Below are 10,796 nucleotides of genomic sequence, written 5' to 3' on the forward strand. Positions count from 1 at the left end.
AGGATTAGATAGGGTGGACAGTGGGAGCCTTTTTCCTCGGATGGTGAAGGCTAGCACGAGGGGACATAGCTTTAAATTGAGGGGTGATAGAAAAAGGACAGATGTCAGAGATAGGTTCTTTACTCAGAGAGTAGTAAGGGCATGGAATGCCCTGCCTGCAAAAATAGTAGACTCGCCCACTTTAAGGGCATTTAAATGGTCTTTGGATAAACATATGGATGATAATGGAATAGTTTAGGTTTGATGGGCTTCAGATTGGTTTCACAGGTCGGCGCAACATCGAGGGCCGAAGGGCCTGTACTGCGCTGTAATGTTCTATGTTCAATGTTCTATGTTCTACCCACGGGTGATGTTAGTGTAGAGTTTGTACATTTTCCCCGTGTCTGCATGGGTTTCCTCCAGGTGCTCTGGTTTCCTCTCACAATCCAAAGATATGCAACTTAGGTGGATTGGCCGTGCTAAATTGCCCATATTGCAGGCTGGGTGTGTTATCCATGGGAATGGGCGTGGGTATGTGTGGGATGCTGTTCAGAGGGTCAGTGTGGACCCACCAGTCTGAATGGCCTGTTTCCACTCTGTAAGGATTCTATGATCTAAAAACCTCTCTTGGGGCCCCTCAATTTCTTCCCTCGCTTCCCGCAATGTCCTGTGATACACAAAGAAAATTACAGCACAGGAACAGGTCCTTTGGCCCTCCAAGCCTGCGCTGATCCAGATCCTCTATCTAAACCTGTCGCCTGTTTTCCAAGGATCTTAAGCCCTCTGCTCCCTGCCCATTCATGTATCTGTCTAGATACATCTTAAATGACGCTATCATGCCCACCTCTACCACCTCCGCTGGCAATGTGTTCCAGCCCCCACCACCCTCTACGTAAAGAACTTTCCACGCATATCTCCCTTAAACTTTTCCCCTCTCACCTTGAAATCATGACCCCTACTCATCAAGTCCCCCACTCTGGGAAAAAGCTTCTTGCTATCCATCCTGTCTATACCTTTCATGATTTTGTAGACCTCAATCCAGTCCCCCCTCAACTTCCAACTTTCTAATGTAAATAATCCTAATCTACTCAACCTCTCTTCATAGCTAGCGCCCTCCATACCAGGCAACATCCTGGTGAACCTCCTCTGCACCCTCTCCAAAGCATCCACATCCTTTTGGTAATGTGGTGACCAGAACTGTACGCAGTATTCCAAATGTGGTCGAACCAAAGTCCTATACAACTGTAACATGACCTGACAACTCTTGTACTCAATACCCTGTCCAATGAATGAAAGCATGCAGTATGCCTTCTTGACCACTCTATCTACCTGCGTTGCCACCTTCAGGGTACAATGGACCTGAACACCCAGATCTCTCTGTGCATCAATTTTCCCCAGGGCTTTTCCATTTACCACATAGTTCGCTCTTGAATTGGATCTTCCAAAATGCGTCATCTCACATTTGCCTGGATTGAACTCCACCTGCCATTTCTCCGCCCAACTCGCCAATCTATTTATATTCTGCTGCATTTTCTGACAGTCCCCTTCACTATCTGCTACTCCACCAATCTTAGTGTCATCTGCAAACTTGCTAATCAGACCATCTATACCTTCCTCCAGATCATTTATGTATATCACAAACAACAGTGGTCCCAACACAGATCCCTGTGGAACACCACTGGTCACAGTTCTCCATTTTGAGAAACTCCCTTCCACTACAACTCTCTGTCTCCTGTTGCCCTGCCAGATCTCTATCCATCTCGCTAGTACACCCTGGACCCCATGCGACTTCACTTTCTTCATCAGCCTACCATGGGGAACATTATCAAATGCCTTACTGAAGTCCATGTATATGACATCTACAGCCCTTCCCTCATCTATCAACTTTGTCACTTCCTCAAAGAATTCTATCAAGTTGGTAAGACATGACCTTCCCTGCACAAAACCATGCTGCCTATCACTAATAAGCCCATTTTCTTCCAAATGTAAATAGATCCTATCCCTCAGTATCTTCTCCAGCAGCTTCCCCACCACTGATGTCAGGCTCACCGGTCTATAATTACCTGGTTTATCCTTGTTACCCTTCTTAAACAAGTGGACAACATTAACAATTCTCCAGTCCTCCGGGACCTCACCCGTGCTCAAGGCTGCTGCAAAGATATCTGTTAAGGCCCCAGCTATTTCCTCTCTCACTTCCCTCAGTAACCTGGGATAGATCCCATCCGGACCTGGGGACTTGTCCACCCTAATGCCTTTTAGAATACCCAACACGTCCCCCCCTCTTTATGCTGACTTGACCTAGAGTAATCAAACATCTATCCCTAACCTCAACATCCGTCATGTCCCTTTCCTCAGTGAACACTGACACAAAGTACTCATTAAGAATCTCACTCATTTTCTCTGACTCCTCGCATAACTTCCCTCCTTTGTCCTTGAGTGGGCCAACCCTTTCTCTAGTTACCCTCTTGCTCCTTATGTATGAATAAAAGGCTTTGGGATTTTCCTTAACCCTGTTTACTAAAGATATTTCATGACCCCTTTTAGCCCTCTTAATTCCTCGTTTCAGATTGGTCCTACTTTCCCGATATTCTTCCAAAGCTTCGTCTGTTTTCAGTCGCTTAGACCTTATGTATGCTTCCTTTTTCCTCTTTGCTGGTCTCACAATTTCACCTGTCATCCATGGCTCCCTAATCTTGCCCTTTCTGTCTCTCATTTTCACAGGAACTCCATCTTATTCTTGAAGAGAGCCTCAATACCTTTATTCATCCATTGTTCCTCACTTTTATCAGAGTTACCCTTCATTCTATCACAAACTTAATATCTCTGAACCCTCTGTTTCTCACTTTTGGAAGCCTCCCACTTGCCAGTAATCCCTTTACCTGTGAACGATCTGCTCCAATCAACCATTGAAAGCTTCTGCCTCATACCATCAAAATTTCCCTTACTCCAATTAAAAACTGTAGCTTTTATGGAAGGCTTATCCTTCTCTATAACCTTTAAAGACTAATAGAATTATGATCACTGGTGCCAAACTGCTCTCCCACTAACAATTCTGTCACTTGCCTTGCCTTATTTCTCAAGAGGAAGTTAAAATTTGCTCCTTCACAGCTGGCAGGAGACCTTAAGATATAGGAGCAGAATTAGACCATTCAGCCCATTGTGTCTGCTCTGCCATTCAATCATAGCTGATGTGTTTTTCAGCACCATTCTGCTTTGATCCTCTTACTAATCAAAACATATCTATCTCTGTCTTAAATACACTCAATGACTTGACCTCCACAGCCTTAGTGTCAATAAGTTGCACAGATTCACCATCCTCTGGCTGAACAAATTCCTCCTTATCTCAGTTGTAAAGGGTCATCCCTTCACTCTGAGGCTGTGCCCTCAGGTTCTAATCTCTCTTATGAGTAGAAATATCTTCTCCATGTCAACTCTATCCAGGCCTCCTGGCATGCTGTAAGTCTCTATTACAGCAACACCCCCACCCTCCTAAACTCCATTAAGTACAGACCCAGATTCCTCAACTACTCCTCATTTGACAAGCCCTTCATCCCTGGGATCATTCTTGTAAACCTCCTCTGGGCAGCGCCCGATTCCAGCACACCCTTCCTTAGATATGGAGTCCAAAACCGCTCACGGTATTCTAAATGTGATCTGAATAGAGCCTCATCCAAACTTGACACACGCTTGGTCTTGTATTCTAGCCTTCCTGAAACAAATTTTACATTGCATTTGCCTTCCCCACTGCCAACTGAACCTTATACAAGACTTTAAAGGTGTGTCCAGAGTTCAGTCAGAACATTCCATACTTTATATCAAAAGATTGTGGGTCCAACATTAACTTCAAAGATTTAGGGGCTGGGGGAAGCCATAGAGAAATTATTGCCCCTACATGGTGATGAGAACAAAGGTGTCCTGGTGTGAAAATTCACACCACCGTCTGGGGTAACGATCTTGCTCCGGGGTTGTTTTCCTGAGGTGAGAATGGGAATGGGAGAACTATTTGGCCACAACAGTAGGGAGCCCATGAGGTACATTTCTGGCCAATTAAGACCAATTATTCGAGACAAACGACAGGCAGACTTTGGAATGGATTTGGGGGCAGACTGGGTTGTTGGTCAGTATAGACTTTGAGGACCTGCCCATCATCCTGGCCACAGTGAAGCATTGCACTGAGAACACTTCCCCAACAGAGAGGGCAGCAGAGGGAGCAATATGATAAAATGCTCAGATCCTGGAATCTGTTCCATCCCTGTGCTATACTTCCTCAGCAATTAAAAAAATGAACTCAGAACATCAAAATATAAAATGACACATGCACATAATATCCCACAATATACTGTGACTAAATCAACAACGAAAATGGCCGTAAATTTAACAAATTGGCTTGCACAAATGTTTTCATTGTAATCAAACAAAACTTCCAACCTTTACCAACCTTTAAAAAAGTCCTTAACATCGTTTTTTTTGGCAAAATGATAATCTTTTTGCACATGAAATAGTGGGACAAACAACTTTTTTTTCATCTTCCTTCCTAATGTATCATCTTTCTTTCTGTCAGGTATTTCTTCCAATTTCCATTCACTTGACTCTGCTTTTTCAGCTTCTGACGATATCAATCCTGAATTATAAAATGCAGAAATTCTTATGAATCTTCAAAATTCTTCGTTGGTGTCTTTTTCATACCTACCTCAAGATGCTCTTGCAATATGGTAGATACAATCAGCATCTATTTGTTGACTCAGGTATGTTTCCCTTACCATCACAAAGTAATGTTTGCACTTTTTTATACAACTGTACAGCATAGGAACTGGCCCTGTCATAGGAACATGATACCAAATTAAACTAATCCCTTCTGCCTAAACCTTGGACCATATCCCTTCATTCCTTGCATTTTCATGCGCTTATCTAAAAGTCCCTTAAACATCCTGACCATGTCTACCTCCATCCCCGGCAGTGCTTTCCAGACTCTTACCACTCTGTAAAACACTTTCCCCCTCTCACCTCAAATGCATGCCCCCTACCTTTGAAATCATACCCATGAATTCAAACTTGAATTCTGACCTAACTTACAATGTGCTCTTAAGCTTGGTAGTTAGCTTGTTGATCGAGGTGGGTGATACTTCACTGGGAGGCTCGAGGGACACAGCACTGGTGTCTCCACAACTGAGACCAATGCCACTTGCACTAGTGCGGGTTGTACTAACATCTCTGAACAGGTTGCTTAAAGGGAATGTTACCATAGTCCCAAGGGACCATCAGACTGCTCTTTCATTATGGAGAGATGTCTGGTGGTGAGTTTAACCTGAATATGCTTATTCTGCAGGTGTGGGGCAAAGATAGGAAGGCAGGACCTTCATGGTAACTTAACTGGCATGGGCATTGTACCCATGCTGTTGGCATCACTATATCAAAAACCAGCCAAATGAGCTAATCAACACCCCCTTGATTAGAAAATATCTAGAATGAGCTGTTTCTCTTATTGCGCTTTAGAATGTGACCTAAGGAAGAAACTCCTTTCATCCCACAACCAGATCCAGACCACTTTGGGAACAGTTATCATAGCTTACTTTTGTACATATGAATGGTGAGCAATTCCATCCTCTTGTCAGCTAATTCTAATTGCAAATATGCATTTGCCAGATCTACTTTACTGAACACCTTCCCACTGGTTTAAAGTAGAAAAAATATCTTCACTGGTAAGCCCTGGGTAAGTGTTAATGTGCTTTATCCTCAACCACAATATCTTCACCTTCAACCACCAGCTCTTCATCCATACCAATGGAACAACCATGGGGACCAAATTTGCATTCCAATATGCCAACAATTTCATCCACAAGCTCAAACAAGACTTCTTTGCTGCACAGGACCTCCAACCAACATCATACTGCAGATACATCAACGAAATTTCCTTCCTTTAGACTCATGGCGAGAAATCACTGAAACTACTGCGTAGCGATATCAACAAGTTTCATCCCACCCTCAGACTGATGTAGACTACTGTTCAGAATCAGTCTTATTCTTGGACACACGCATCTCCATCAAGAATGGACACCTCAGTACCTCAGTCTACCGCAAGCCCAAGGATAACCTCACGATGCTGCACTTGTCTAGCTTCCACTCTGAACATAGTAAAGAAGCCATCCCCTACAGACAAGCCCTGCGCATACACAGGATGTGCTCAGATAAGGAGGAACGTGACGGACACCTAAAGATGCTGAGAGATGCTCTCGTAAGAACAGGATATGATGCTTAATACATCAATCACCAGTTCCAACGTACCATAGCAAAAAACCGCAACAACTTCCTCAGAAGACAGACACAGGACACGATCTATAGAGCACCCTTCGTCATCCAGTGCTTCCCTGGAGCGGAGAAACTACGCCATGTTCTTTGCAGCCTTCAACACGCCACTGATGATGACAAACATTTCGCCAAGATCATCCCCATGCTTCCACATCTTGCCTTCAAACAACCACCAAACTTTAAACAGACCATCATTCGCAGCAAACTACTCAACCTTCAGGAAAACATCGACCACAACGCCACTCAACTCTGCCATGGCAACCTCTGCAAGACATGCCAGATCATTGACATAAATTATACCATCACATGTGGGAACACCACCCACTGTCTACGTGGCAGATACTAATGGGACTCGGCCAATGTTGTCTGCCTCATATGCTGCAGGCAAGGGTGTCTCGAGGCATGGTACATTGGCGAGAACGTGCAGATGCTACGGCAATAGGTGACTGGGCACCGCACAGCAATCACCAGACAGGAATGTTCCCTTCCAGTCAGGGAACACTTCATCTGTCAAGGACATTCAGTATCCCTCCTCCAAGGTGGCCTTTGAGGTACGCAACAATGCAGAATCTCCGAGTAGAAACTGATAGCCAAGTTCCATACCCATGAAGACAGTCTCAAACATGATCTTAGGTTCATGTAACTCCGCCACACTGCTATGTATCTGTAAAATCTTCCTTACTGTTCTGTTTTGACACCATCACCTTGATAAGTTGTTATGGTCTCTCTACTTTAATTAGTTTGTACAGTTTGTATTATTTATTACTTTGGTTAGACCCATGGCATGTGACTGTTATACTTATCACATTATTCCAGCCATTTGGTTTGTTTCCAGTACCACCTTATTTTTAATTCTTTTGTAATTATCTGTGCCTCAATTCATTGGATTGTAAGTCATCCCTTCACTTGTTATTCAGTGTTGACACTTTACTCACACCATCTGACACTTTTGATCACCTGCAGAGACTTATTATTCAGCCTATCAACACTCCACTTACACCATTTGTACAATCTTTTGTTCTCTCTGCTTATAAATTATGTGCCTGTGTGCTTCTCTTCACTCCACCTGATGAAGGCACAGTGCTTTAAAAGCTTGTGTTTTCAAATAAACCTGTTAGACTATAACCTGATGTCGTGTGACTTCTGACTTTGCGCAAATGCTGTTCTCTCTCTCTGGGCTCCAGCAAAAACCTCTCATTTACTCCTACTCCTTCCCACACCCCATCTTAAGCATATATACCACATTCTCGTAACTACAATCAGTTCTGAAGAAGCATCATTGGACCCAAAACAGTAACTGTTTTCAGTCCACAGATGCACTAAGATTTTGAACAATTTCTGTTTTTGTTCCTGATTTCCAGCTTCCACAATTCTTTGTTAACTTGTTACCAATGGACTGAGTTAATATCATAGAATCCCTGCAGTGTGGAAACAGGCCCTTCAGCCCAACAAGTCCACACTGACCCATCCCCCTATAACCCACTTAATCTCCACATCCTTGAACTCCACAGGCAATTTAGCATGGCCAATCCACCTACTCTGCACATCTTTGGACTGTGAGAGGAAATCAGAGCACCCAAAACCCACGCAGACACGGGGAGAACATACAAACCCCACACAGACAGTCGCCCGAGGGTGGAATTGAACCCGGACCCTTTGCACTGTGAGGCAGCATTGCTAACCACTGAGCCATCACGCTGGGCAAAGTGTGATGTTTTAATGAATTGTTTCCTACTGACCTTCAAGTCAGATTGTGAACATTCAGCCCTCTTGCCTTTCCCTCCCACTTTGTTTGACACTTTAGGAGGTATCGTTGATAGTGAAGAAGGTAATCAAAATTAACAGAAGGATCTTGATCCGATGGGGAAGTGGGCTGAGGATTGGCTAAATGCAATTCAATACAGATAGAGTCATAGAGTAATACAGCTTCGGAACAGGCCCTTTGGCCCAAACTGGTCCATGCTGACCATGGTGCCCACTCAGATAGCTCCAATTGCCTGCATTTGGTCCCTATCCCTCTAAACCCTTCCCATCCATGTACCTATCCAAATGTTTTTTTAAATGTTGCTATTGTACTGGCTTCAACCACTTTCTCCAGCATCCCATTCCAGATAGGCACCACTCTCTGCGTGAAGAAGTTGCCCCTCAGGTCCTTCTTAAATCTTTCCCCTCTCACCTTAAATCTATGCACTCTAGTTTTCAATTCCCCATCCCTGGGGAAAAGGTTGAATGCATATAGCCTATCTATGCCCCTCATGATTTTATACGCCTCAATAAGATTACCCCTCATTCTCCTATGTTCCAAGGAATAAAGTCCTATCCTGGCCAACCTCTCCCTATAACTCAGTCCTGGCATCAGCCTCATAAATCTTCTTTGCACATTTTCCATTTTAACCATGTCTTTCCTATAACAGTGTGACCAAAACTGTACACAATACTCCAGGTGTGGCCTCACCAACGACTTATACAACTGTAACATAACGTCCCAACTCCTATACTCAATGCCTTGACCAATGAAGGCCAGCATGCTAAATGCCTTCTTCACCACCCTGTCCACCTGTGACACCACTTTCAACGAACTATGTACTTGTACTCCTAGGTCCCTCTGTTCCATAACACTCCTCAGGACCTTACCATTTACTGTATAAGTCCTACCTTGTTTTGACTTTTCAAAATGCAGAGGAACCTAGGAGTACGAGTATGTAGTTCGTTGAAAGCAGTGTCACAAGTGAACAGGGTGGTGAAGAAGGCATTTAGCATGCTGGCCTTCATTGGTCGAAACGTTGGGTACAGGAGTTGGGATGTTATGTTACAGTTGTATAAGTCGTTGATGAGGCCACACTTGGAGTATTGTGTACAGTTTTGGTCACCCTGTTATAGGAAAGACATGGTTAAACTGGAAAGAGTGCAAAGAAGATTAATGAGGATGTTCCCAGGACTAGTAGGCCTGAGTTACAGGGAGAGGTTGGCCAGGATATGATTTTATTCCTTGGAAGGTAGGAGAATTAGGGGTGACCTTATTGAGGTGAATAAAATCATGAAGGGCATAGACAGGATGAATGCATATAGTCTTTTCCCTAGGGATAGGGAATTGAAAACTAGAGGGCATAGGTTTAAGGTGAGAGGGGAAAGATTTAACAAGGATCTGAGGGGCAAAATCTTCAAGCAGAGAGTGGTGCCTATATGGAATTAGTTGCCAGAGAAAGTAGTTGAGGCAGGTACAACAGCAACATTTAAAAAACATTTGGATGGGTACATGGATGAGAAGGGTTTAGAGGGATAAAGGCCAAATGCAGGCAATTGGAACTAGCTGAGTGTGCACCATGGTCAGCATAAACCAGCTTTGGGCCAAAGGGCCTGTTTCCATGCTGTATTACTCTATGACTCTATGACTTGTTGAGCAAGACTCCTGAGCTGCAGTTGACATTCAGGCACATTCTCCAGACAGAGATAGTAGGAACTTCCGATGCTGGAGAATCTGAGATAACAAGGTGTAGAGCTGGATGAACACAGCAGGCCAAGCAGCATCAGAGGAGCAGGAAGGCTGACGTTTCGGGCCCAGACCCTTCTTCAGAAATGGGGGAAGGGAAGGGCGTTCTGAAATAAATAGGGAGAGAGGGGGAGGCGGATAGAAGATGGATAGAGGAGAAGATAGGTGGAGAGGAGACAGACAGGTCTGTCTCCATTTTTCTGAAGAAGGGTCTAGGCCCGAAACGTCAGCCTTCCTGCTCCTCTGATGCTGCTTGGCCTGCTGTGTTCATCCAGCTCTACACCTTGTTATCTTAGATTCTCCAGACATGCCTGTTTCTATCTCAATAAGCAGAACTCTGCTTCACACACTGCACGGGGGGGCAGTGAATCATGAAGGACAAACTCCACTGTATCAAATCCCATGACCTCTGGTCTGCTGCTCATTCAGCCATTTCTCCTCAACAGAGTCAAGGAGAGAGAAAAATTGAGAAACAGTCACAGACACCTTTCCTGCTACATACTCATGAATTGATTGCACTTTCTCCCACTCCTCTCAGCCCTTGAACTTCTACCTCACTCTGGTGCTTTTAAGCCAGTGTCAATTACAGGGAATTATCACAATGTGCAAATCAAGTCATTTCTGAACAAATTTGCATTCCCAATTAACTGCTGATTAACATGAGTTTAACAAGCAGAAAAGCAATTAACACAAAGTCAGTGTATTAATGTGCATTAAAGAAAGATAGAAGAAGCAGCTTGCATTTAAATCACACCGTTCATGTCCCTGGGACATCCTAAGGCATTCGACTGCCAATGAACAGTTTTTGAAGTGGAGTCACTGTCATTATGTACGGGCCTGGGTTTAACATTTTCTCTCCAAAGCAATTTGAGACAACATGTACATTCCTCTCACAGCACCTTCTAATTTCTTTTTTTAAACTCACTCACAACATGCGGGAATCGGTGACTGGGCCAACATTTATGGCCTGTTTCTGGTTACCTTTGAGAAGATAGTGTGAGCTTCCTTCTTGAACTGTCAT

Source organism: Rhincodon typus, chromosome 10, assembly GCF_021869965.1.
Source record: "Rhincodon typus isolate 14 chromosome 10, sRhiTyp1.1, whole genome shotgun sequence".
Lineage (NCBI taxonomy): Eukaryota > Metazoa > Chordata > Chondrichthyes > Orectolobiformes > Rhincodontidae > Rhincodon > Rhincodon typus.